Below are 27,941 nucleotides of genomic sequence, written 5' to 3'. Positions count from 1 at the left end.
AGGGAGCAGATTAAGATCCTAATCTTGATTCCATCACAGATTTTTTCATCACCAGTCCTGGTGAATCACTTTCACTTTTATTATTCCTCCTGTCCCATTCTCCATCTGGGAGATAAGATCTTCTTCCCTGGGCTTTTTTTTAAATTTAAGGTAGATTGCACTGACACCTTCTGAGGGAGGATGGATTGACAGCTGAATGGATTTTAGTAGAGGAAACAGCTTTAAAAAGCCAGAAAAAATCTGTTTATGGCCCCATGAAAAAGAAAGTTGCTTTGAGCTGAAAACCTAAGGAGGCTTTAGGCTCTGTACAGTCCTGAATTAATGAGAGTTTCTGTTCTGTTCCTAATTTTCAAAGCTTTTGCTTTTAAAGACAAAGTCCATATTAATGTTTTGTTCCAGCCATTACCTGGCCTTGAAATCTGGGACCTCAGCCATGCTGTTCCCTAATCCCAGGGATTACCCAGCCTTTCTTTCCCTTGCATCCTAAATACCACATAAAAAAAGGGCCGAAGGGCTCATTTCAATTTTATCTGCAGTGGTTTTATCTCAAAACTTCCTCGAGTGTTTCTCCATTTCTCTTTGAATCCGGGGGCGAGGGGACCAGCTCCTTTGGAGCTGTGATTTTCCCAGATTTCCCAGGCTTTACGGGAAGGGGAGGGACCCAAGGTCGTTTCCCTCAGTCAGGAATTTTGCCATGGGAATTCAGCTGCTCTCCAGGCAGTTCTTCTGTCAAACCATTCATCAGCTCAGAAAAGTTGATTAATCCACGTAGGGGCTGTGGAGAGAAGGATACAAAGGAACTTTTCCATGATTTTGGGGCTTGAAGAGGGAGTGAATTTCCCTCAAAGCTGGGAAGGGCCTGAGGATGATAAAGCAAAGGAGCAGCTTCATCTCTCCCTGGCAGAGAGCTCTGGGCTCCATTATGGATACAAATCAATCCCAGCAGGATTTCAAAGGGTTTCTTTAGGATGTCAGGTCCCTCTTTATCAGATCCCTGCTGGGATTCAGGGCCTGCCTGGTCACAGGGTGCTTTGATAAGGGCTGGATTTAAATCCCAGATCTGAGAGCAGACATGAAAGTTCCCTGGGTTTCTAAGGGTTGAAAAACTCAAGCTGGATTTGCTGCAGAGCTGAAAAATCAGGATAAGAGAGAGCAAGGAGTGGCCAGCAGGCTCAGGCTCCTGATCACGCCCCTGGGATCCATGGGATCCATAGGATCCGTGGCCTCTGGCACGCTGCTCCAGCACCCTGCAGGGTGACTGACAGCCGGGCAGGGGAAGGAGCCACCAGCAGCTCTGCGATGTGCACCATCATTCACCTTGCACGTGGCCTAAACAGCCACCAAGCACCGATGGACTGACTGAGCCGAAAATATTGGAGAGATCTCAGTTTGCACTCCAAATTCCCTGCAGCCTGTTCCCTTCCTGATCCATCCCTTGAAGCAGCAAGAGTGGAATTCCTCCCGTGGTTGCTCTTTCCCTCCTGTTTTCCATGCAACAAGAAAAAGCAGCCACGTGAACAGGAGTAAAAGCCCCAAACCCACAAAAAAGCACATTCTCAGCATCACTAATCCCTGCCAAATTGCCAGGAACCTTCCAAAACTACATCCAAGCTTGGAAACAGGGATCCAGTTGTTTGTTTAAGCAGCTATTGATCCAGTCTCTTCCAGCTAATTAAACTATTCACTATTTAAACTCATTAAACTGCTCATCCTGCTCCTGGCAGCCAGAGGCAAAGAAGAAATCGTGTCTAGATTAAATGGTGATGGTGAATGTGCCCATGCCAGTCCTGGGAGAGGTTGGAATTGCATCCCTGTTCCTCTGCTCTCTTTTCCTTCCTTTTTCCTGCAGTGATTCCCACCCGGATTCCTCAGCTCCAGCTCTCTGAGCAGCCTCACGGGGAGCATTTCATCCCCTTGGAGCCAACTCCATTTGTTGCATCCTTCATGCCTCAACCACCCCTAAAAGCAGGGAAGTGCTGATGGGCAGTGCAGCTGCTTCCACTCGGGAATGTTTCCAGTGGAACAGGGAGGGAATTCTGAGAAGCTTCCACCCACTGCACGTTATTGCTGGATAAAAGGTGAGGCAGCAAAGGATCAACAAAGGGAGATTTCAGCAAGACAAAGTCCAGACAGAGAGGCTGCAAGTGTTGCTGGGGCTGCTAAGCTGGGAAAACTGCAAGGTCAGGCTGTGGGAACATGGATTATACTGAGGTCTGGAACTGGTGTTGGGAAGAGAGGGAGAAGGAGAAGGAGAAGGAGGAGAAGGAGGAGAAGGAGAAGGAGGAGAAGGAGAAGGAGGAGGAGGAGGAGGAGGAGGAGGAGAAGGAGGAGGAGGAGGAGAAGGAGGAGAAGGAGGAGAAGGAGGAGAAGGAGGAGAAGGAGGAGAAGGAGGAGAAGGAGGAGAAGGAGAAGGAGAAGGAGGAGGAGAAGGAGGAGGAGAAGGAGGAGAAGGAGGAGAAGGAGAAGGAGGAGAAGGAGGAGAAGGAGAAGGAGAAGGAGAAGGAGGAGAAGGAGGAGGAGGAGGAGGAGGAGGAGGAGGAGAAGGAGGAGAAGGAGGAGAAGGAGGAGAAGGAGAAGGAGGAGAAGGAGGAGAAGGAGGAGAAGGAGGAGAAGGAGGAGAAGGAGGAGAAGGAGGAGAAGGAGGAGAAGGAGGAGAAGGAGGAGGAGAAGGAGGAGAAGGAGGAGAAGGAGGAGAAGGAGGAGAAGGAGGAGAAGGAGGAGGAGGAGAAGGAGAAGGAGAAGGAAAAGGAGAAGGAGAGAAAGGGCCCAAAGTAACTGCACAGCGAATTTCCTTACCATGAGCCAGGCTCATTCCCTGAGCTGACCAATATCTCTGAGCTTCCCTTCATGGCACAGCCCTGCCAGTAAAGAACAGAAGTTCCTGCCGCTCCCACTGGAATTCTGTAGCGTGCCTGGCATTCCATACGTTCTGCTGCCTGAGAATTCCTGCAGCCGTCCTTGGGAAGAGCAGTTCACTGCCACAGGAGGAACAAGAGGAAAGCAGTTGCCGCTGTCGGGTTCTGTGCTCTGTAAAAAGTAAAATCAGATCAAGATCAAAGCTCCATAAAGCTGGAACCATCTCCAACCTCGGGACAGCCCTTCTGTGGGAAAAGCGTGGATGGGCAATTAGGAAGGACATCATCATGCAAATGGGCAAGGGGGGGGGAATTAAATTCTGCTGCTTTCTGATTGAGGCCTGCTTCAATTTGCAGCCTTTATAGTATCAGTTTAATGGGACTTTTTGTGCTTTAAAGAGGTTTTTATTTGCTGGGGGTTGTCCCTGCCTGGACTGAGGCACAGCACAATGAGTCTCCTGCCTCCTGAAGCCATGTCGTTATCCCAGCATCTGAAATTAAAAACCAGCACTCTGGGAAACCTCTCTACTCTGAGGAGAAGTGTGAGGAGTGTTTGGGTCTGTGGAGAGCCTGGAACAGCTCTGAGAGACACCAAACATCCTGTGGATCCCAATAAACAGCAAAACATTCCAGCAGCTCCTTCCAACACCGCCCTTGTAGGGAACTCTGTCACCCCAGTGGGTATTTGTGGGAGTAAGGAAGAAATCCCACTGATGACCTCAGTGTGATCACTTCTGGTTCTTCTGGGGATAAATCTCCTTTATCCTTCTGGGAGAATAAAGGAATCCAATGCTGCCTTAATCCCCTGCTCCTCGGAGTCTGGATTTCCAGAATCCATCTCCTGGCCCAGCATGGGAAGGGCTGTCCAGCGCTGGAACAGCTGCCCAGGGCAGTGGTGGAGTCACCAACCCTGGAAGTGCTCATAAAATACATGGATATGGCACTTGAGTGTTCATAAAATACATGGGGAAATACATGGGTAAATATAGGGATAAATACATGGGTAAATACATGGATAAATATAGGGATAAACATGTATGGATAAATATGTATGGATAAATACATGGCACTTGAGGTCATGGGTTGATGTGACCATGGTGGTGGTTGATGTTTGGACTTGATGATGCTAAAGGCCTTTGCCAGCCTCAACAACCCCAGGATTCCATGATTTTCTGCCTTTTTCTCCTGCTCTGGGGCTGAGAAACTCCTTGAGCGGAGCAGCAGTGGGAGCAGGGAGCCACAGGCTGCACATCAGAGCTCTGCAGGCACTTTTAATCCACCTCTCTTCATGTTCATGGAAGATGGCACAGGAAATCTCTCAGCCCCAAAGCATCTCCCCAGCTCTGCACATCCAGGACAAACCTGAGGTGAATGATCCCCTCCAAGCTCCTTCCAGAGCCATTCCAGCGGCAATCAGAGGCAGCAGTTCCTAGAGAAATGGCTCCTATCCAATTTAGGAGCCTTCCCTTGGGGAGGAGACATCCATTTCCCCTTCTACCTGTCATTCTTCTTCATTCATGGACTCCATAAGGCAGGAAATCTGGCAGGCTTGAAGTAAAAAATGAGCTGTTCACAGCAAAGAGAGCCTCAGCGGGTAAAAAAAAAACAAACCCCAGACTGTTGGAATCAAGACGAAGTTAATAGGAGCAAAAATAAATAGAAACAGACCCTAAATGTAAATGAACATTACATCACCACTGGCATTTCAGCTCCTTTTCAAATACAGAAATAGCAGCAGATTTAACTTGCAGAAAGTTGCTGTGTTCACACAGCCAGAGCTGCTTCGGGGGCACAGCCCTGAACCTTCTGCCCCCCAAAACAACTCAAGACTCGAGAAAGGAGAAACAGGGATCAGGCAGAGGGGGAAAATCCCAACTTCCCGGTCAAAAGAGGTTAAGAGAGGACGTTCCTGTCCCATCTGTGAGGGAAACGCTTCCCCTTCCCTCTTCCTGCAAAAGCAGAGGAATCCTTGTCCCTGGATGACCAAGGCTGGGCCAGGGGTGGAGACACCATCCCTGCAAGGCTTCAAAAACCGTGGATGTGGCGCTGGAGGACAGGGGTGGCTGGGGAGTGTGCTGGTGGGGCTAGGTTGAGGGTTGGACTTGGCGATCTCAAAGGTCTTTTCCAGATATTCTCTTGCAAATGGAATGTTTATATAATAAAGCACACAATTTGGAGCTCGTTAAACAGTTAAATTTCAGTCAAAACTCTGCACATAATCTCTTCATGAGTGGTTTTGAATTCCACCTCCCCTCTGCAGCAGCAATCCCGTGATTCCAACACGGATCTCCAGTCCCCTTTGGCATTTTCTGATTTCCAGGCAACATCTCATGGCCTCAAAAGCCTTGGTAGACTTAATCAAAGCTGGGCTGAGTCTAAAGTGGACTCGAGCACAATGTTCAGGTGCAATGGATGCTGCTGGAATAGGAGCTCTAATCCCAGGTGTCACATCCTCCCAAACTTCCAGCTCCCGGAACTAGAAAGGAGCTTTAATGGATGGAAAAGAAATCCCCAAACCACGACCTGAGAATGAGTTAATGACTTGGAAATCACCGGGAAGGGCAAAGCATGGGGGCTGGAAGTCAAAGGGGTTTGGAGTTGGCCTCCGGTGCTGGCGCAAGGGGGGGGGGAGGTTGCACTGGTTCCTCTCCCGAGGCAGCCGATGGCATTCCGCAGTGGGAAATGCAGGGAAAAGAAATCAAAAATTCAGAACTGGCTCAGGAGAGCCAGCAGCTGCCTGGGAACACCAGCGGGAGCAGAGACAAGGAGCAGGACAAGGAGAAGGCAGGAAAGGAGAAGCCACTTGGGCTTCTGAGATGGCTTCCAGGGGAGGGGGAAGGGAGCCCTTCCCGTGCCTCAAATACCGGGAGCACAGCAGCAAAGGGATGTGTGTGACAGGGATGTGCAGGACAGGAGGGCACCGGCTGGAATCTCCCTGGACACAGGTGATGCAGCTCCCTCAGGGCACACCTCACCCCAGCCAGGGTGCAGGGATGGCTCTGCCCAGGCTCAGCTGTGCCTCTGGAAATGCCAAATCCCAGCTCCCTGCCCTGGAGCTGCCCCTTTCCTGCCGGGAAAGGAAAAGCAGGACTGAATTTTCCAGGTCCCCCCCACCTGGTTCTGTCTCAGCTTTGAGCTGGAACTTCCTCAAACCTCCCAAGCCAGTCCCAGCCTTTCCCACCAACTTCCTCTGTGGAACCTAAGCAGCCGCACCTCCCTCTCTCTAAATAATCAGAATATTGGCAGGGCTGCTCTCTCCGCACTTTAATTCTCTCCACAGTTCAATTCTCTCCTTTCAGAGGTATTAGGAGCTGTTTGCACTTCAGTTTTTTCCGGCTCTGTGCTTTGCTCCTCTGTTCCCAGGCACCGGCTCTCCCTGAGCTGCTCCCTACCTTGTTTAAGAGTTCATTTGTTTGGAGCTCCTTGGAAGCAGCCACAGGCACTGAGGAGATACCAATTAGTGTCAGGGCAGTTAATTTGGAGGGGGGGTGGGGGGGGGGGGAGGAAACAGGACTTTAAACTGCTCCAAGGCCTGTTCCTCCTGCACTGGAAAATACAGAGAGCACCTGAGCTGCTCAGCTGGGCTGCTTTAGGGTGCAGAGGTGAATTTGGAGCTGATTTATTTGGGGTGCTCAGCAGATGCTGGCCATGACCTCTGCACGTGCAATCCCAGCTGCTCTGCCAGGATGGAGCCTTCCTTAGCTCCCAATAAATCTCAAACCACTCCTTAGCTCCTCATAAACCTGAAACCAGAAGGTTGGTACAGCAGCCTCCTGAGAAGTAGCATTTTGACAGGGATTTTTTCTGAACCATTAACTTTTGTTTGCTGGAGCTTTCCCTGCAAAGCGCTGGATCTGCATCCCGACACGTTCGGGTGGGATTCCTCAGCGCCGCATCTCGTCCCAAAAATACTCTGAAAAAGGAGATTTGTCCTCTCTAGGTACACTCTGGCCTGTAACAGAGAAAGCCTTTGGAAAGGATTGATGCCGGTCTTATCACATTCATGTATATTTTAATTATGATTATCAGCAGAAGTCATAATTAATGACAATGGAATATCTCCATATTAACAGCTATCAGGAGCAGCCCACACAATTTCATGGGGGTGACCTCAGTGCTTTTGTGGGAATCTCAGCCCAATTCCCAGCTGTCCAAAGGCTCCTTTTGCTGGCACTGATCCCACTTTCAGCAGAACTGTGCAGCTCAGTGATATTAAAGTCAGCAAAACTCTCAAGTATAAACCCATTTCCCAGGTTTTTTCACGAGGGAGTGTTCCTGAGGTCAGCCCTGCACCGTTTGCTTCAGAGGACTTCAGCCTCCCGTGCTGGCACAGAGCTCCAAGGGAAGCAAAGTGCCCCAGGAAAGCTGTTTTGGACAAATCTGTGCTGGGGGAGAACAAACACCACAAAAACTGGGATTTGCTGGCACAGGGGCTTGGACATCACACATCCTTCCCTGTTCTTGGGTAACAGAGTTATCAGAGATCTCCTGAGTAGCTATACCAGTAAAAAAGTGACTTTTCCAGCCCAGATGCAGCTGCATAAGCGTTCAGAGTGGCAAAATGAAAAGAATGTAAAAATCCCACCATGGAGTGAGATGGTGCCGCCTCCTGCACCTGGGCCACCGTGGAACACTCCAGGCTGGGGGAAGAGGGGCTGGAAAACTGGGAAAGGCCCTGGGGGTGCTGGGGACAGCAGCTGGACACGAGCTGGGTGTGCCCAGGTGGGCAAAGCCAAGGGCACCTGGGCTGTGCCAGCTTGGGGTGACAGCAGGGCCAGGGCAGTGCCCGTCCCTGTGCTGGCACTGCTGGGGCACCTGCAGTGCTGGGGGCAGCTCTGGGACAAGAGGGACACGGAGGGGCTGGAGCGAGTCCAGGGAAGGGAACAGAGCTGGGAAGGGGCTGGAGAGTTCCTGAGGGAGCTGGGAAAGGGGCTCAGGCTGGAGCAAAGGAGGCTCAGGGGGGACCTTGTGGCTCTGCACAAGTCCCTGACAGGAGGGGGCAGCCGGGGGGGTCAGGCTCTGCTCCCAGGTAACAGGGACAGGAGGAGAGGGAACGGCCTCAGGCTGGGCCAGGGGAGGCCCAGGGTGGATATTGGGGAAATTCCTTCATGGAAAGGGTGCTCAGGCCTTGGCACAGCTGCCCAGGGAGGTTTAGAGTGCCCACCCCTGGGAGTGCTCCAACACCTGTGGCTGTGGCATGGGCGGACGTGGTCAGCGGTGGCCGTGGTGGTGCTGGTTGCACTCAGTGATCTCCGAGGTCTTTTCCAACCTTGATTCCGCTCTCAAGTCAGCCCCATGGAGGAGCAGCACAAAAGGCACCCCCAGGCTGCGAGCGGAGGGTTCAGAACACGCTGCGGCAGCAGGAACGAAGCTCTGCACAATGAAACTGAAAAGGGGAGAAATGCCGGGCTCTGTGAAAGGGAACAAGTGAGAGAGCCACAAATGAGCCACCAAACTTCTCACAGGGGACACCACCAGCAGCACAGGTGTGAAGGGACTTCTTTTTGCCCCAGAATTGTGAATGCACAGCCCAAGCCACGTGCACACACTGCAGATGTGAAGTGTATTTTTACTGCCAGCAAGCACTTGGGAATAAAAAAACCTCAGCCCCAAAGCTTGACGTCTAAACAGCAACACAGAAGTTCTAAGCCAGCTGTCGAGAGAAACAAAACACAGCAAAAACAAAGCAGAAAGGGAGCAAAAACTTGTCACGCTGGCCGTGTTTCCGAGGGTGACAGGTTCTGCTGTGCTGGGAATGCAGCACAAAACACAAAAATCCTACTGCAACTCCTGGATCCCACAGCAGGACGGACATGGAGATTCCCAGTGGGAATCAGGGATGCAGGACTCGGCTGTGCTGCCATCCCTCCTTCAGGAATAGCCAGGTTTAGCTCATTCTGTCTGCCCAGAGAGGGGGGATTTGCTCCTGGATCCCCTGGAATGTTCCAGGCCAGGCTGGACATTGGGGCTGGGAGCAGCCCGGGATAGTGGGAGGTGTCCCTGCCCCTGGCAGCGCTGGCACTGGATGAGCTTTAAGGTCCTTCCAACCCCAAATCATTCTGTGAGTCTTAGAGCCCTGAAATTCTCATGACAGAGGTGGAACTGCAAGAGGTTAAGGTCCCTTCCCAAAGAAACCCCATTGCACGACTCTGCAGCTTCTGGAGCCCTGGGTCCATGGAAATGCAGTTTCAGAGGAGCTCCGAGGAAATGGTGTTTTGGGGAGAGCAGAGTGGCTGGAACAGAGGAACAGGAACAGTCTCCTCGAGCAAGCCCTTGTGTCTCAGGGAGCAGGATCGGCTCGCTCCTAACGCACCTGGTGACTCCCAGAGCGGGGGATGGAAATGCAGCCCTGGTCCGAAAGAAACCCTGCCCGGGAACGCGGAGTGGGATTGTGAGCTGGCGGAGGGAGCTCGGTGTTAAAGAGGCTCTTTTGGATGTAAAGGTGCGCCTTTGTCTCTCTGCCGAAGCACCCGGCCATACCGCCCTTTTTGCTGTTGTCTCCTGATTTTATTAAACTTTTATTAAACTGTCCCTTTTCTTAAACTTTCCTTCAAATTCTACAGTGAAGCTTGTTTTCCCAGCTGCGCGTGCGCGGATCCTCACACATGCGCAGATGGCTGCGGGTGCGCTGATCTCTGCGCATGCGCGGGCGGGGACGCATCACTGGTGATCCCTCCGCGGGCAGGACCGCCTCACAAATAGTCCCTCCTGGCGTATCACTCCGCGGTGGGGCCGCATTACCGCAGGTCCCTCCAGCGGATCCCTCTGTTTTTCACATTTGGGGTGAAAAATTGGGAATTTGGGGTTAAAAAGGGGGAATTTGGGGTGAAGTTCAGGAATTTGGGGTGAAAAATCGGGAATCTGAGGTGGAAAAAGGGGATTTTGGGGTGAAAAATCAGGTATTTGCAGGAGATAATTAGGAGACAACAGCAAAAAGGGTGTTACGGCCGGGTGCTTCAGCAGAGATCCAAAGGCACAACTCTACATCCAAAAGATCGTCTTTAAAAGTACATGGCTTATTTCGGATTCATCACCTGTTGGGATCTCCTCCCCCCGCCATGGAGCCCTGGGAGCGGGGCCCTGAGGGGAGGCACGGGGTTTCCCTGCTCCTTAGCCCCTGCCAAATGCTCCGACCGTCGTTCCTGGAGGAACGCTCGGGATGCCCCCGTTGGCCCCTCTGGACTAGCAGCTCCCTGTGCGGGTGTGCCCGGGTAACCCTCTGAAAGCCGCTGGTCACACCTGGATTTTGATGCCAAAGGAAACTCTGAGTTAAGAATAATCAAAACATGAGCCGGTTCTCATGAAACTCAGCTTTCCAAACCTTTATTTGGGCTAAAAAAAAAAAAAAGGTGGGAATGCCCTTGGCAGAAAAGCAGCTGTGAAGTAAAGCAGGCTTTAAATGCCTGTCAGCAGGAAATTCAGGAGAAATGGGCTGCTGGCTCCTGGCATCCTGGGCTTTCTAGGCAGGTTTTGTACTGGATTGCAAGGTAGTTTTCCTGCCTCTGGCGAGTGGCACCTGCATCCCACTGGAAAGGGAAAATGTGGGGAGAGGGGCAAGAGGGAAGACCGTTGCTGACGTGTGTCCTTGGATTGCAGTTCTTCCTGGTGGGTCTGTGCTGCCAGAAGTACAGAGGAGATCAGTCTTCGAGTACCTGTTGGTTCACCTGTGAGGCTTGGAGGAGATGCTGGACACGAAATTCCAGGGAAATTCCCCTTGCTGGAGTGAGCAGCAGGGGAAGCTGTTTGCTGTCTGCTTCTTTATCACCTTCACCACCATCCCCTGGGGCTCCAGGTAATCCCACCTCCCCTTTGCTTTTTCCAAGGGTCTCTAAATGAGGGCCTGAGCTTTGCTGTAGCTCCTGTTTATAGGGAGGATCTGTTCCAGGAAATGTCTCATGGTGTGGACCGATGACAGTGCAGGGAAAGCAAAAAGTCCCACAGCTCCTGAGGCTCACTTGTCTGAACTGCCTCCGGGCAGCGAGGATTGTTCCCAAATATCATCCCCTGGCTCCGGAACTCGGTAAGGTTGCGTTCCCCCAAAGCGCAGGGACTGCATCTTGGTGCTGTGTACCTCTTGCCTTTGCCTGCTGTTAACAGCTTTGTGGTGCAGCTCAGTGAAATCCAGTTCAGTGGTTTCTACGCAAAAAACCTCTGTAGTGAGCAATTAAAAGAGAGGTGTGAAATTGGTGATCCTTTGACTTCTGCAGTGGGCCTAGGGTTTTTTTTTATTCTCCTCTCTTTCAGGAAAGGAAAATCCATTTAGGTGGGCCCAGTGATGCCAAAAGCTTTGGTGTTTGAGCAGCCAAAGCCAAGGGGCACCAGCGCTGGGGGCCTGTGGTGGAGGGCCCGTGGTCCTGCCTGCGCTGTGGGGTCAGAAGGACGCAGGGTTCCTCTTTTCCTCTCTGCTGGGATTAAGTGCGTAGGGAATGACATTTCTGACAGCCCGGTCCTACCGCATGTCTGCTGCAAACTGGCAGAGGCGAAGAGGCAAATGCCAGAGTTCCTTGGGGGTGAGGGAGTTGTGGCGTTTGGCTGTGCCACGAGGGGCAGGTTGGGTGTTATTCGTGCATCTAAGGACTGGTTTGGGGGTATGGGAGCCCGGGGAGCAGAGCTCTTGGTGGATTCCCAGCTCTGTCAGGGATGTCAGCCGGTGCGGGGCTGGGTGACAGCCTCTGGTTGGGCTCGGGCGAACGCTGGCACTGGCCCCGGCACAGACGTGGGCAAGGTTTGGGAGCAATGGGAATAAAATGAGGGATGGTGCTGGGCAGAGCGATCGGCCTGTGCTTGTGTCAGCGCAGCCATGCAGGCCGCTGGGATCTGGGTAAAACTCCAGTTCTCCTGGTGTTCAGGGATGCAAGGTCTGAGGAGCTGAATTTACCTGTGGGGTTTCCAGGACAGCAGGAATAAGAGGAAATGTGGTGCCAGAGCTGCATCACATCAGGTCGTGTTTCCCTCTGAGGACAAAGAGTCTCTGGCCTGAGGTGAGATTGCTGTGAGTGCTTGGATGAGCAATCGAGGGAACAGGGAGCTCAGAATTCCGGTCACTTTAGGTCTGTTTAGTTTGTGTCTGTGAGAACTGGGATCTGAGCTGCAGAGGTGCTGTTGGGAACAAAGGATGGAGTAAATCCACTCCCTAGAGGCACAGTGAAGGACTGAGTAGCAGGCAATGGGAGTATTTATAAACAGTATCAATATTTCACTGAAACTGGGGCCAGAGCAGTGATGAGGGTAGTTGGGTTTGGCCTGGGCCTGTCAGGATGAGCCATAAACAACTTAACCAAGCCCCTGACCCCTCAAGGGATGTGTCAAACACTTCCACAGAAAGCCAAGTCAGTAATGATTCCAGAGAAAAAGGTATTGGAAATTGCTTATGATCAGTGGGGAATTTCCTTTAGAATTATCAACCAGAGAGTTTATCAAAGAAGAACATTTCTTTTGGCTGTCTTTCTGATTTTCTCTCTGGCTTAAATTAGTTTTGTGTGCTTCCATTATGGAAGCGGCGTGTTTTCACCTTGAAATTTGGTTTGGGGTTTGAATAGTCCACATTGTTATACATGACTGCTTTGGCTATGGGTCAGAGAGAGGGAAGGGAAATTAGTTTTTATTATCTTGAAACTTTTCCAAACAGAAGATGTTGTCTTGCCTCTCCCCAAAGCACTCTAGACACATGGGAGTAACTCAAAAAACAATGCTTGAGAGGTTTAAGCATTAATAACAACTCTATTGTGTCTCGGTTGCAAGGATTCAGTCCTACAGTCCCAGACCGATGAGGAAAAAAAAAGGAACTTCTGTTGTTCGTGGAAAATCTTCCATTATTCCTTGTGTGGTCTTTTCATTGTGTTACATGATTTACTGTCCAGTATCTTTCTAACAAAATGTGTTAGAAACTTAGATTAAGAATTTGAGTCTATTCACTACAAAATCCTGCCAAGCTTGAAGGACTGGGGTGATGACTGCTCTCAGCAATGGTTATTTATTAATATTCCGTCAGATTTCCCTCGGTTCTGGGCAGAAAAGCCAAGGGTTTGTGTTAGGAATTCTGCAAGCAGGGCCTCTGTGGCCATTGGCTTATTGTGCGTGTCAGTGAGCCAGGGCTGGGACAAAGACTCATGCAGGTACTGAGCTGGCACTGGAGCTGTTGCCCTTTGGAGCCATTTTAAATGTATGATTATTGCACATTTTGGAGGCTATTTCCAGAATTCCATTTGTAGCCAGATCTCACTCCAAGTGCAGCAGTCCAGGTGAGGGTTTTTACATCTCCGGCCCAATGCTGTCTGCTGAGCCCCAAAAATGTTCATTTTGTCCCCTACAAATTACCTCGGATTTCACTCCCAACACATCCTCTGACTAGACTAAGTTTTACCCCCAAACTGTCTCTACTTAATACTTCTATTTTACCTCTGAATGTTTTTTCTGTTCCGTACTGATTGCCCTTCTTATATTAAAGCCAAAATTTTCACTCTGTCCCCTGTAGTTTTCCTCGTATGTACCTTCAAAACGTTCATTCTGTCCCTCACAGATTAGTTCAGGTCTTTTCCCTCAAATTGTCTCTGTCTGTCCCCTACCGATAAGAACCTCAATTTTCATCCCAAAATGTCACCTACTAATTGCCTCGATTTTACCTCAAAACGTTCATTTTCTCCCATACAAATTAACTCACATTTTACCCCCAAAACGTTCGTTTTATCCCCTACAGAACGTGCCCAGCATCCGAGCAACAGGATCGCGAATTCCTGGCGGCAGCAGCGCCACCGCTCCGCGATTTGCGCTCTGGCCACTGAAGCCCCCCACGGCCGGGACAAGCATGAGGCGGTGGCACCCACGGAAGGCGTGACGTCGTGGCCTGCGGTACGGGATGTTACCCCCTGAGCGGCAGCACTGAGCGTAAAAAGCCGCTGCGCCCGCACGGCCTTCCCGAGGCGCTGCGCGTGGGTAACTGCGTCCGCTCCCTGCACACGCGCAGCTTTCTTAAACCAGCATCATTGGGTCAATGCGCGCGTGCAGCTGTTCCCCGGGGTGGCTGTAGTACCTCCTGTTCACCAGCAGGTGGAAGCAGCGAGCAGCACCACGCAGCTCTCCCGCTTCCCTGCGCACACGTAGCTTTCTGTCATTGCACAGGTGCGGTTTTCCGCGTTACTGCACGGGCACGGCTTCTCAATTTGCTGCGCATGTGCCGCTCTCCAAGTCGTTGCTCATTCCTTTGCTTTTTTGAGTTCTGCCGCTTATGTGCAGGTATTTTTGCTGGTTTTTTTTTATGTTTGAGGAGTTTTATTACTGCTTTTTAACTGCACGTGCACGGCGCTGCTGAGTTCACGTGCACGGGTGGGATCCTCTGTACTGCACGTGTGCGGCGTTCTTACTTGCGGTGTTAGCGAGAAAGAGAAGAGCCCAGCCCGTGCTTGGGTTTGGGAGGAGTGCAGCAATGCGCAAGACGAACGTTTGAAACAACGCAGGTCAGCGCGGTGCGAACGACCTGGCAGGTGAGGGTAGTGCACAGCGAAAGGCTACTATGCGCACAGTAGCAGAAGTCAGAACTGTGACATGGAAAAACATGCTTTCCTTCTCGCCCCCGATACAGGAGCCCAGGATGGATGCTTGGAGCACGTCCATCAGAGCACCAAGGACCTCTGCAGGAGCCACAGCCCTAAAGACTCACGATGGCACTGAACACCTCTGTGCTCTGTTAACCTCACAGCTCTCAACTGGCCCCAGGACAGGATGAGGCACTCAGTTCTGCAGCTTGCTCCCATTCACACCTGGTTCTGTCATCACTGGCCTCATTAGTGAGATCTGGGCCCACCATTAAGGATCAGGTATGCCTGTGAATTGCTAGAGCCAGCAGAAAGCCACAGTCATTCCTTAGGTCTTGAAACCCAGGGAGCAAACAGGGCGCATGCAGACAAGACAAAATGCGTGTTTGCAGAGATGCCTGCGTGGACGCACACGTGCATTGTGCTAACAAAAATCCATTTGCGTGGACCCATGAGAGCTTGCGCAGGTAGGTGCTCCCATGGATGGAGATCTCATAGCAGAGCTACATAGAAAACAACTAATCTAGCTGCTCCCAGCCTCTACCCTTCTAAAGCTGTGGGGCATCAGGGTTGCAAGGCAGCTCTCCTCTGAGGAGGCAGCTGGGTCTGGTGGCAGCATTCTTCCCAACCGGTGCATTCAGGCCCTCTACTCTACACCAATTCCACCGTGGTATTCCCCCATGTCACTCTTTCATTTGCACTGAACCTCAACAAGGCTGTAGGACAACAAACGGACGTGTCACTTCAACCGGTTTTGTACGTGGAGCTACTAACGTTGCTCACCTTTATGGAATGGTGTTTGTTACCAAAACAAAAAAAAAAAATTAAAAAATATCCTTCAAGTCATCGATCTATTAGGGTATCAGAACCCATGCCTGTAACCCTAAATGTATTGAGTGCATATGAAATACTGACTGCTTCACGGTATGGCATTTTATTAAGTTATACCAACTAACTCAGGCAGGATTGAACATCTAACTTTTATTGTAAACTTCAATTTACTTTCTTCAGAAATGAGTTACAAACATTTTCACATATGCCTGGACCTTCACTTTTCAGATGAATGTCCCAGAGCTGTATTTCAGCTAATTACTAGAATAATACATGTAAGTGTTGACACTGAATGCCTAATGCCTAACATTACCAGAATGGGCATAGAAATATGCCGTTTCCTTAGCATTCCATTTTCTTTCAAGTCTTACAGATGACAGGCCAACTCATGTTATGGTAGCCAAGTTAGCACTACCTAAGTCTAAAAATCACAAGTTAATTTCAGCTGGTAAGGCACATCTTTCCTCTTCACAAGTTAGTTTTACATACTGTAACAATAAACAACTCATGGCATTTGAACATACTGTGCTCTTTGCAGATACATTGTTATGGTGGTAATCACAAAACTAACATGTATCTGTAGCAAATACGATTCCAAAACACACATAAGAACTTACTGTACCACCATTTAGAGAAAGCATTTCAATCCAAAATGGTCAGAACAATCTTAAATAGCTGTGTAAGTATTTATAAATGTTAGTAAGGATATACCGCAGACCACAGCTTTCTATGTTTTCAAGTTCTGGTAGATATCCATGTTTAAATAAAATGGACAATACCAGTAGAGGTGCATTACCTCTTTCATCTTTATTTATAAATAAGTGACAACACTAGAAAACACATGGATAACCAGTGCTTTGAACAGTGAGGGTGGGATCTAAAAATAGTCCGATTAAACTAAACAGCCTTAGGTCTTTATCAAGTTGTGTATCTGCTAGGAATGCTGAAATGCAAGAGTTTACACCTGCAGTATTCCATAATGGAACAGTCACATGGTATCAAATATAACCTCAGATTTCCAGACTGGTACATAAAAAGGCCATCATCAAGTATTAAAAGATCACTGCAAGCTCTTACTGCTTTTTGAGTTAAATAATAATCTTCAAATAAGACAAAACCCAAATAATCTCTTCAGTATCTTGCTTATCCTTGTGTTCAAGGATAAGCACAATGGAATAACTCAATGGAGTTAACAATAACTCACAATGGAAGCAATCACTTATGTGATGCAGCAAGAGAGGGCATTTAAGAACACCCAGACAAAACCTATGTAAGTACATGGACACCCCAACCCTCCCCCTGAAACCCACTATAACCACTTAATGCCAGTACAGGAGCAAAGCTCAGTAAGGCAAAACCAGAAGTCTGACTACAGTAAGGAAACACAAAGGGAGACAGAGCTTCCTCGAATATTTGGAATCTGATGCCTTCCAAAACAAAGCACAACATCCTCATAATTTAAAAAGGGAAGTTGCTTTCTACGTATCTAATCCTCACACGTGCCAAGTAGTTCTCAAGTCCACTAAGTTCCTCTGTGCAGCAATTGATTTTGAATTCAACAATACTTCAAAAACTACAGTAATATTCAATGTGCTTTTTACTAAGGAGAGGAATAAAACAAATGGATGCTGATGTTGTTCTTGCCAGTTCAGCACTTCTGCAGCGATTCCGTTTGTTTCTTGCAGTATGAAAGTTCTACCAGCATCAGTCTTCAGAATCATTTTCAGAAGCTGTTGGAACAACACAGTGTAATCGGAAGCCTTGACAAAGATCTGTGAAATTAAAGCACTTTAGGGTGAGTAGAGGACATAAAGGTGACCTTATAATATTAAATAGCAGACTGTAGCACCCACCCAAACCTTTAAAGAGTCAAATTCTAAATTTCTCAAAGCACACGTTTCAATTAGTACAAGGAGCAAGGGCTGGGGAAGTTCTGAAGCGGTCAAACATGCTGTCCAGATTTGGATCGCCTCCTTCGCCTCCACACTGATGGACAGAAGCTACCCCTCTGTATGGCATACATTTTATACCGTGTGTGTAGCTATAGGGTGGCTTGAAAGCACTTTTTTCCTGAATTCTTATAATTCTGCAGGCAGCACTGTTACTGATACAGGATGATACTGATACAGCCTCTTCACCAAAACAGAAAAGGAAAGATTCAGTCCTCAGTAAAAGTACAATTTTAAAAGTGACTATGTCTGTGCATGTCAGTTTTCCAACCCATAGCTTGGCTGAGCAAATGAACGCTTAGGAAAATCTAAGAATGTTCAGATGTTTAAAAATTTATTTAGAGACAGATAAGAGGCATACTTGTTTCTTGTTATTTCAGCCATTAGCATAAGAAGGGTAATGTTGTCTAAGTACTGAGGGCTTTTAGCATCATCCTAAATGATGCAAGTGCAATGTAAGATGTGTGCTGCATATAGACCCACCAAGAATTATTTCAACTAATTCCATTCCTTTATTGGAAAGTGAACAGAGGAGTAGCTCTGCTAAAGGAAAGATGGAGCAGAAAAATCTAATTGAAGCAAAGTGGGATGTAAAGTATCGTGCAGCATTAGTAGCTGTATGCCACTCCAAGTGAAACTGCTGACTGTAACTCGCTCTTACATATCGCAATCCAATGTGTTCCTAGCAAGGTCTTGCTATAAAGAGGCTTGGCTAATGCCCTTCTTATTTTCCACAAGTCTTTCAGGGCAATGGTTTCAAGAAATACTGCCAAATACCCATACATGTCTTCAGACTTCTCTCCCAAATAATTCTTTAGCTTTCTTATTCTCTTAGTCTCAGCACTGAAGCCTTTTAAAAATTCATCTCACTTTGTGTCCCAGCCAAAGTCCCTGATTTTCTCTCCCCACTTCACTACATCATTGTCATCTCCTTGCCAAGAACTCAGAAGAAACATTATTTTTATTTTTACAGGTTTCTTTCACTTCTAATTCTAAAAACTCCTCAAAGCTGAAATTCTTTTCAGCCTTTTGTGACTTTCAATTTCACTTATTCTCATTTATGCTACGTCCTCTCCCTTTTTTCTTTCAACTTTTCCTTTCCTTTCCTTTCCCTTTCCCTTTCCCTTTTCCTTTCCCTTTCCTTTATGCAGGCTTTTCCTGCGTTCTCCCTCACTATATAGAGGCAGAGAGAATGGTTTTTACCCCACTGCAAGCCCAGCAGCTGTCTCAGCCCATTCAGTTCAGCTGAGCTCCATCATTATTTGGTCTGGCTACTCTCTTCCATTCCATAATAAAAGAAGTGAGGGGGCTAGGTGACGGCCTACAGCAACTATTATCTGCTGTGTTTGTTCTCTGTCTTTTCTGAAAAGGAACACTGAGAAATCTAAATAGACAGTTTCAGCTGGAACTGTAAGGTAGAGCGAGATTTATGTCTCTCTGTAATTAAAACTGGGGCCACCTTTAAACCAATAATAAAAATTTTCCTGTTGCAATGTCCTAACATCCTGAGTCATTCAAAGACTGCAACACAGCAATATAACAGATGCTGAGAGGGCTCAAAATAATGAAACACTTCTGGTTTGATAATATAAAGGACACATTTACCATTAAGTGTTTGTCACTGAATGTATTCTCAGCAGACTCAGTTGAGTGAAATGCATTTTCAAAGAACTACAAGTCCTGCAGTGGAGTCCCAACAGAAAGTTGAGAAAAGCAGATAGAAGAACAACAACATTGGAAATCTACGTGACTTATGCCTTATGCCCTTTTTACTGGTTTGATCTGATATGAAAGGTCTGGTGACAAAGAAGAGCTGGGAACGATGTCAGTGGGGGCCCTCACATGAGCATGCATGTTTACTTGTCCAAGTTTATTCATAATGTACTTGAGAACTGAACTAGGGTCACCTAGTTGCTGCCAGGAGTCGGTAACAAATGATCTATACAAATACTGAGAGCCTGCCTGGTCAAATGGGATAAAGGTTTGTTGTTTTACAGGAGGTTTGCTCCTATAAATAGTGTGACTGAATAAACAGTACTTAGCTTTAGAGAACCTGGGATGGTCAATTGCTGCAAAGGAGAGAAACAAAGCTGTAGAAATTGCACTAATTACTCCTCTTAAATCCCAGAACAGAAAGACTGCATGACAGAAGGCAAAAATTATACAAGTTTCCATCCCACTAAGCTCACTGGCACACAGCCAAAGGTCTAAGTCAATGAATATACACAAGGAGACAAGAAAAGGGTGAGAAATGCACTTACACACAAAATGATACCAAGATCTGTCACAAAAGTTACATGGCCCTGGAAATGTTGTTTCCTTCACAATGTGCAGAGTAAGAGTTTCCTATATCAGGGGTTATGAAGGTCAGCATTTCTGGCCTGCTTCCTTATATGGTAAGGAATTGTAAGGCTTTGAAGACAAATGTAAAATGTAATAGTTCTTAAATCAGTAAAACTCATGTCATTGCTCTTTTCAGTGTGGTAGATCCAGTATGCATTCAAGTTTTTCTTCATTCATGTCCTCATCCCTCAAAAATTAATCATTAGATTTGCAGATAATCATAGAATGGCTTGGGTAGAAGGGATCTGAAAGATCATCTGGTTCCAACTCCTGCCTCACTTCCACCATGGGCAGGGATGTCAACCACTAGAACAGGTTGCTTAGGGCCCCGTCCGACCTGGCCTTGAACACTTCCAGGGCTGGGGCAAGAGGTATTATGCTGCATCAAACCAGTAGTTGCAAAAAAAAAAAAAAAAAAGAAAAAAGAAAAAAGAAAAAAATCAGAAAAAAAAAAAGAAAATAGAAGCTTTTTAAAACATTCAGAGGTCTTCGTCAGGTTCAAAAATTATGTGGCAGACCTAAATAAAATTAGCCAAGCTATATACGACTAGGAGGCAATTGCTTGGAGTTTAGCTAGGTATGTTATCAGCTAGATCATCTCTGAAAGAAAAGATAGCTGACAGCTCTGAAGTAAAAGAGAAGTTGGTCAGAGGATGACACTGGAGACAGCATTAGGGAAGAGAAACAGGTAGTTTGCCTCATTAACAGAGATGTTAAGGAGGAGGTTTATTGTGATATGCCATAAAACTAGTAAGGCTACTACTGAGTCCATGGTTTTATTTGAGACTAAAGAATGTCTCATGTTCAAATGCTTGTCTACTTTCTTCTACTATATCAGCTGATCTAGTAAAGACCTCTACCTATGATTTCTGTTTCTTATGTCCCGCTGTATTGTCCACGGTCACGTTTCAGTGTCAGACATCACATTGAAGTAAGGGGAATTCCACAGCTCACTCCCCCGTATGCTGCAACGGGCACTAAAACTCTCTTTGTATCAGCCGTGATCAGCTGTGAAGATACACTTGGACGCAGGTCTTTGAAGGATGTGATGAGCAGCTACAAAACGAGAATCATACAGATTTCCATATCAAAGTTGTTCGATACAAGCAGCTCATAAAAAGCTAGATTAAAAATTGAAAGAACCCTACTGCAATATATAGCTTATGGTCCTGTCCATCTCTGTTTATCATCTTAATAGTTTAATGGCCGCATTCTCCAGCATGACTCTGCAGTGCATAAGAGCACTCTTACTGATTATCTGACATCTCCCAATCCTTTCACCTATCACAGGTGTCCCAAATTGCTATTCCTGCTGCTGCCTCATTTCTTGCTCTTTTGCTCTTCTTGCACTTCGCATCTGGACCAATGCATAGCTTTGATCTGTCTTAACTCTCCAAGTGCAGTTAAGAAGCAATACAAAACAACGAAAAAAAATATATAAATAATAATTATTAGGAAAATGCAATGCTTTCCTTCATTTCTATTACTTCAGAACAAAACTCTGTCATCTCTAATACAAGTAATCGCAAAAGGGTGTCATTACAGGTTTCCATATAGTATTTGAAGACTACCAGTGGCTCTGCATATACCTAAGATGCTAGAAAGAAGAAACACATTAATTTAAATGAAGCTATAGACATTAAATGTGCCAGGGATGAAGAAGATAATGAACCAAAACATTTTCTACCATGCTATTCATGATTGTCACTGCCTACAGAAAGAGAGGTTCACTCTTTGCTGTACCTTTTTCTCAATGAAACACATTTCCTCAGCATATATTGATGTAAATCATTCTGTGCTTTATCCAAATGGGTTTCTTGAACATAACCTTATCGATGTTAAGTCCTTAATAACTACAAGCTAAATGCAACAGTCTCGCAGCTGGACCATTATACCCATTACACCTTTAAATAAAACAATTTTCAACTTACGTACAAAGTGGGATGTTTGTAGTCTTTTTTTTTTTTTTTTTTAAAGCAAGAATCATGCCACAAATAATTCTGTACTATAGCTTTTTTAAAAAAGCTAAGATATACATTTAAATGAAAAATACTGGCTGGGAATTTCTACCTACAAAATTTTTATTCCTTTTATAATAGAGAATAATAAAATCCAGAAACTTCGTAGCAGTCAAACCTATGGGATCTAAAATATTCAGAACATCCCTTGATAATGGTTATTAGAAGAATATAAAGGATCCCTTAAATAACAAAAAAATATGCCTTAAACTTTTCCTGAAACACTAAAAATTTCACTTTAGGCAGGGCTTCTCCAGAAGATACTGGGGAACACACAATGAGAAAGCTCTGTAGCCTCAATTTAGTGCTTATGAAGTGTTAGCCAGTGAAGTTCACTCCATACCTAAGATGTTACAGTCAGAAGCATTGCAGGGCTTCTAAATAATTTAAATAATCATGGAAAATTGAAATTCAGCCACAAAAATAGTACTGAAAAACTCTAAGGTTCAAAATGCACTCAAATACACCTGCTTCATATCTTAAGTGTCATTCACGAGAGCTCTATCAGGGTAAACTGCTATAACAAACTGATCTTTGTAGGCAATGGGCTGCATCAAAATATAAACAGTCACTAGCAAAAGTATCAGAAAAAAGCAAACAGAGCTTAGGCCTTCTTGCTGTGATAGTCACAGATTTTAAAACAACCAACCAAGTGTCCTTCCATCCCCAATTAATACTAGCTATTAAATTTATCTTCCTATGAGCAACTAATGTAAAGAATGCAGGGCATGGGTAACGTGATTGCTGTTGCCCAGCCCAGTGAACAGAACTGCTGCATCTGCAGTGTGAACAATCTGGAAGCTGTGGGGAAACATTGATGAAAATCCTGATAAAAGACAATGAAAAAATAACCAGACCGTACAGTGAGAAAAGCATGAGTGTTGTTTCAGTGTTTGCACAGGATAAATAATGCTATGGTCTGTATGAACTATGCAGCTGAAAAATCATCATTGAGCCACACCTGATGCACCTGGACCAATTAATAAGAGAAGGCATTGTCAAACTACTTTTGTCCAGCTTCCTAACATAGTTCCAAAATATTTTAAGAAACCCACTTCATACAGCATATACTGCAAGGCAGCTATATTTGACAGCTACTGTAACTATGAGAGAGTGTAAAATTAAGGACTAACCTTTTAACATATGGACATTTTCTTGGAATGATACACCTGAGACAGCAAACGTACCCAGCACAGCCACGTCAATGCTGTAAACTTGACAGAGCAAGAAGTTGTTTTCTCCAGACTTTCGACAGAAAAACAATTCTTTATTTCTTAAATGGAATTTACAGCACTACAGCACACAATTGGTGTGATTGAGGCACTCGTAAGACCGATTCAGCACTCCTTTAACAGTTCACCAGATACATTTTTTTATGCCCAGCCTAAGTATTTTTTAGTACTGTGACAAGACCTCTGTCCTTCAACACTTTTGACACCAGATTTAGGAGAGAGATGGGGTTTCATGCCTACAGACGATTTTGTGCTTTGGTGGTTTCCACAACAAGGACTTCTGATCATCATCTTATATCCTAGTCTAATGGCCTTTTTCTAATGCAAACTTGCACATCCTAAGATAAAACTCCACTTAAAGAAGACCTTACTAATTAGCCCTTGAGCACACTGGCATACTTGGGTCAACAACCCAGGAATGTGTACCTGTAGGTTCACATCAGTCAGCTGTGGTGTCAGGTGTGGAACTTGTTACACCATAGATCTGTATTGCTGATGTTCTGTGGAGTCCTGAGGAAATAGTGTAGGAAAGACCAGTGTTGCCCAAACTTATGGAGTCATGCTGAAACAATTTCTTTGAGGTCAATTAAAATGACCTACCAAGCAATATTGCTGCTGCTTTATGCTAGCAGAAACTGCAAAGTATCTTCCCATTTAATCTAAATGAGCCCTATAATCACTTCAGTAAAAATGAATGTGGTAATGGTTAAATGCTCAGAGATGGGAAATTAATGCTTATATAGATTTTTGACGACTATAATTGATGAGCGTTATTGTTAGTGCATCATCTCTATAGTAATAGTCTAGTCCTACACAAAGACTCTGGCTTTGTCTAGTTCAAAGAGAAGGAGGCTGAGGGCCAATCTCATTGCTCCCTGCAGGTCCCTGAGGAGGGGGTGTGGAGGGGAAGGTGCTGGGCTCTTCTCCCTGGGATCCAGGGACAGAATGCCTGGGAATGGCTCAAAGCTGTTCCAAGGGAGATTCAGACTAGACATTATTAAATTAAATTAAATCTTCCTAAAAGATGGTTGATGCCTCAGGTATGTCAGTGTTTAGAGGCATTTGGATTGTGCCCTTAATAATATGCTTTAATAGTGTTTCAGCCCTGAAGTGGTCAGACAGTTGAACTAGATGATCATTGTTGATCCTTTCCAAATGAACTATTCTATTCTATTCTATTCCTGATGCTATTCTACTTCTTTAGCTACGGAAGAGGTTAAAGCATCTCAACTTGGTGATACTAAGGTTTTTCAAAAGGGAGTAACTGTATTCACTTAATCACAAATGCCATTCCCAGTATATCACCCTGATTTTCTTTTAAATTTATTTTTGCATTTGACTAAAGTTAATTACTTGGCCTAGCCTAGAGGAAGTACTAGCTTGAAATTCAACAAAAATCTAGTGTGGAACAGGAGCATTGCCGTAAGTCTAAGTAACTTGGTGGAAGTATTGCCATTGCTTCTTCTCAAATCCCTGCTAAAATTTCTCGAGAACTGTGCGTCTCCAAGAATTTTATAATCTGCTAGTTTTTTAAGCATTAAGAGTTTTAGCACTTCCTGTAGGAAGGAAGAACATGCATGTTCAGATGAGATACTGGAATTTTTCTATTTTGAGAGAGTTTAAAACTCTGGTCTGTGGAGGTAAGAAATTACAAGATTTACTGTTACCCACTGAAGTAGAATACAGTTAGAATTTGGATACATGATTGCGACTCCCCTGTACAAATATAGAGCAAGAGAATGTTTTACTGTTTTCAGTTAAGTGGTAAAGAGAGGAAAAAAAGAAAAGTACATAGCTGTCCTGCCGGCACTTATCGCCATGGCAAATGACGATTGGAACTGGCGACAAACCCCTGGTTTCTGCTCCCAGGCACATCTCCTGATCGGTAGGTCTTGTGGCCTCCCATCCCAAAAGAATCACTAGAAAAGGGGACCAGGCAAAGATGAAGCAGAGGGCAAGTTAGGAGACAAACACACATACATCTGCCTTGTTTAGCCTATTTGCCAGAGGAAAGGAGGCTTGTAAATCAGTTGTACGTGGTTCTGTGTTCTTCAGTGATATTTAAACCTTTTCATTAACTGTAAGAAAGCAGCATTGCAAAAGCATTAAAACTTTTTAACAGTCTTGTAAAGACTGGTGAGAGAGGTAACTATTTCTTCAATGACAAATAAAGGTTCACCATAAATTTTCTTCTTAATAGATGCCAAGTTAATAATGCAACCAGGAGAACAGCTTCTATTGTGTATTGCTTGCATTGCAGATCACTGAGAATCAACCCAAAAGACAATACAAAAGAAACTAAGACCTACCCACCTCCCTGCTTATAGGACTGTTTATTTTAATGTGCTAGCTAGAAGAAATTGTAAGAATTCCTCAATCCACTAAACATTTGCTCACTGCAATGCATTAAGTAACATCAACCAAGCAAATTCTAGAGCCTAGCTTTTTAGAAGACTATCACATTTATGTAGCAGGTGGATTTATGTTTTAAAAAAACAAGGGCAGAACTGTAACTGGCTCTGGCGTGGGCAAAGAGAATATCCATTAGGAAAGGAGAATGTGAAAAGCTGAAATAAGTTGGAGTGACAACATAATATTTTGATTATTCAAACAAACATGAAAGCCTTTTCAGTCCTATTGGAGTAAGTTACATTACATTGAAATCCTAGCAATGGGCAGAATTTGTGCCAAATTTTAAAATTCTATGCAGACTACTCTAAGTACTCGGTAACTGTTCAGTCTAGCTTCACAGTAAGGTCAAGGTGAGAAGGGCTTCAACAAGAGGATGGGATAGCCCAGAACAGCTTTTGTCATCAGCGAAGTTTGTGACAACTTCAGGGCAAGACAGAGATGGACAAAAACGAAAGTGAATCTCTCAGTACGGTCTTGAATTGGGCTACATTCTTTTCATGTATCTAGCTATGCACTTCACACCATTGAGGCCTCTTTCCTAAACAGACAGATTACCATTTCGATGCTGTAAAAACTGAATTCCAGTACTTTAAACTTGGACTCGACACGTGGAATCAACTCTTCTGGGTTGCTTTTTAAAATCTTTTCCTCCCAGATTTTGCAGAGGCAGAAATAATGTTTAATTCTGAAACCTTCTCTACAATGTTTTATTAACTTAACAGTTGGACCCACTGTGCACATTTGCAAAATTTATTTACCTAATGAGCTGCTATGCAGCACTTTGTCCATTCTTTCTGAATGTTGTCCCTTTATCTAGCAAAATCTATTCCTTCTCCCTCCTGACTAGGTTTTTATCAAGTCGTATTGTGTGCTGACAAGCAACAGTTTCCCTGGTTATTTCCCATCCTTGTATCTTACTTATCTTTTACCTAGTCTTAAATTTATTCCCTTCTAAAAAACCTGAGGCCTAGATGGTTTTATCCTAGGCTTAGAAGCTTTCCTATCCTAGCCCTTATCTCACAAGAGCCCATCCTGCACATTCTTCTCTTTCCTGGAGGCTTTTTTCCTTCTATCCTCATATCACACGATCATTTCTTCCATTTGTACTGGAAGCCAATGGGATACCTGTTGCTCTCTCAGGTTCTTCCTGTGACTTTTCCCTTCGGGTTACGAAGAAAGAAGTGTAAACAGCACAAAGGCACAGGTGTACATGAAATCGAGTCATGCAAGGAAACCACAGAATTTACAGCCTGTTCAACCACGAACATTAGAAAACTCTCAACCATGCATGTGCAAACAACTGTTTGCATAGGGGTGGACATGTCACTTCTCTGTCACACTTTCAAGCTAAATACTGGCAGTCCTAGGGGTTTTTTCTGATTGTTTAACGTGGAAACCAGAAGGAATTATGCTCTTTTGCTCTACTCTAACATAACACAAAGGAACCAAGGGAGAGGGGGAGGGCAGTCACCAACAGCGGCTATTCTATTGTTTTCGCTCAAAAACTTGGCAAAGCAACAAGCTAGACACAGCTGAAATGTGCTGGCTAAAAATTTCTCAAAACTTTCATCTGAGACAGACACGAACCATGCCTAATACCATCACAGAGAAAGTTTGTCAAAGCTGCGGATACCTGAAAAAGGTTGCATACCCAAAAAATTAGTAATCCCTATACACGTACAACATTATCAACATGCCTACAATTCTGATTCACACACTTTTATGCATATGATGCACGAATTACAAATTAATGGTATGCTCTAAAAGCATATTTTGTTTTGGGGTTGTTATTTTGTGGCTGGTCAAGGAACACTTCCTTGATTTTGGTACTTTTAGAAGTAAGTAATTTGATTTCAAAACAGGTCTACAAAAATTGTCTCAGCTCAAATGTGATTTCCCATACTGGGGAAATTAGGAGTTGGAATGTTCATCAGTTTGCATTTGAGAGTTCGTTTATTTTTTAAATCCTTTCATGGCGCATTTGCCATTTCAAGTCAGAAAGAAATCCCCTTCCTAACAGACTTCCCTCAGTTTATTGTGGTCAAAAAGCAGTTATATTTCATTGTCTTGAGGAAGGTAACAGATTGCAGAGAAGGATCTGGGCATCCTGGGGGACACGAAATTGAACACGAGCCAACAATGTGCCCTTGCTGAACAGGTAAATGGTATCCTGGGATGCACGAGGCAGGTCGAGGGAGGGGATCCCCGCCCTCCGATCAGCACTGCTGAGGTCACACCTGCAGGGCTGTGCTGAGTTCTGGGCTCCCCAGTATGGAAGACGTGAACATGCTGGAGAGAGGGCAACAAAGGGCCACAGGGATGACGGACAAGAAAGCATCTGTCCTCCGAGGAAAGGCTGAGAGAGCTGGGACCGTTCGGGCATCTCATCCACCCGTACAAACACCTGCAGGGAGAGTGCCAAGAGGACGGAGCCAGGCTCTTCCGAGTGGTTTTAGTCCTTCCCGCAGGGCTTAGCGGCCACAGGAGCAACGCTCCTCCTGTACCACCCCCGCTCCCAGCCTGAGCCACAGCACCCTGACACGGTCCTACCCTCTATTCGCGCAGTGGAATATTTTGAAGTATTTTCAAGTTCCGCTATACCCGAGAGGCACAGGGGTGGATAGGCGGGGGGTTTGAGGCCTCCCGGCGAGGGCGCGGTGCCGGCCCCGGAAGGAGGAAAGGGGGTGACGTGCCACCGCCACAGGAGGCCATGGCGGCGGCCCCGCCCGCGGCGCCGCGGGGATTCCTCGGGGCGGGGCCTCCTCCCGCT

At 46.0% G+C, this 27,941-nt stretch overlaps 1 protein-coding gene and 1 long non-coding RNA gene across 3 annotated transcripts in view; both read right to left on the bottom strand.

Annotated features, from left to right (window-relative positions):
• LOC116448567 overlaps window positions 1-3,886 on the bottom strand; it is a 30,892-nt gene extending 27,006 nt beyond the window's left edge. The window contains exons 1-2 of one of the 2 annotated variants that reach the window (XR_004242041.1): window positions 3,588-3,886; window positions 2,797-3,027 (exon numbers count right to left, since the gene is read on the bottom strand). The gene's annotated coding sequence lies outside the window, so the exon portion shown is untranslated. The remainder of the gene's footprint in view (window positions 1-2,796; window positions 3,028-3,587) is intronic. The other variant, XR_004242045.1, reaches the window with a different exon arrangement.
• Window positions 3,887-15,352: 11,466 nt separating this feature from the next.
• Window positions 15,353-27,937, bottom strand: LOC116448506. The gene is made up of 2 exons (XR_004241979.1): window positions 27,722-27,937; window positions 15,353-16,989 (listed from the first exon to the last, which is right to left on the bottom strand). It is a non-coding gene; the product is annotated as an uncharacterized LOC116448506 (long non-coding RNA).
• Window positions 27,938-27,941: the final 4 nt, after the last annotated feature.

The sequence above is a fragment of the Corvus moneduloides genome, chromosome 10 (genome assembly GCF_009650955.1).
Source record: "Corvus moneduloides isolate bCorMon1 chromosome 10, bCorMon1.pri, whole genome shotgun sequence".
NCBI lineage: Eukaryota > Metazoa > Chordata > Aves > Passeriformes > Corvidae > Corvus > Corvus moneduloides.
Note: the sequence above shows the minus strand (reverse complement) of the source record. Positions and strands in the feature narration are given on the sequence as shown.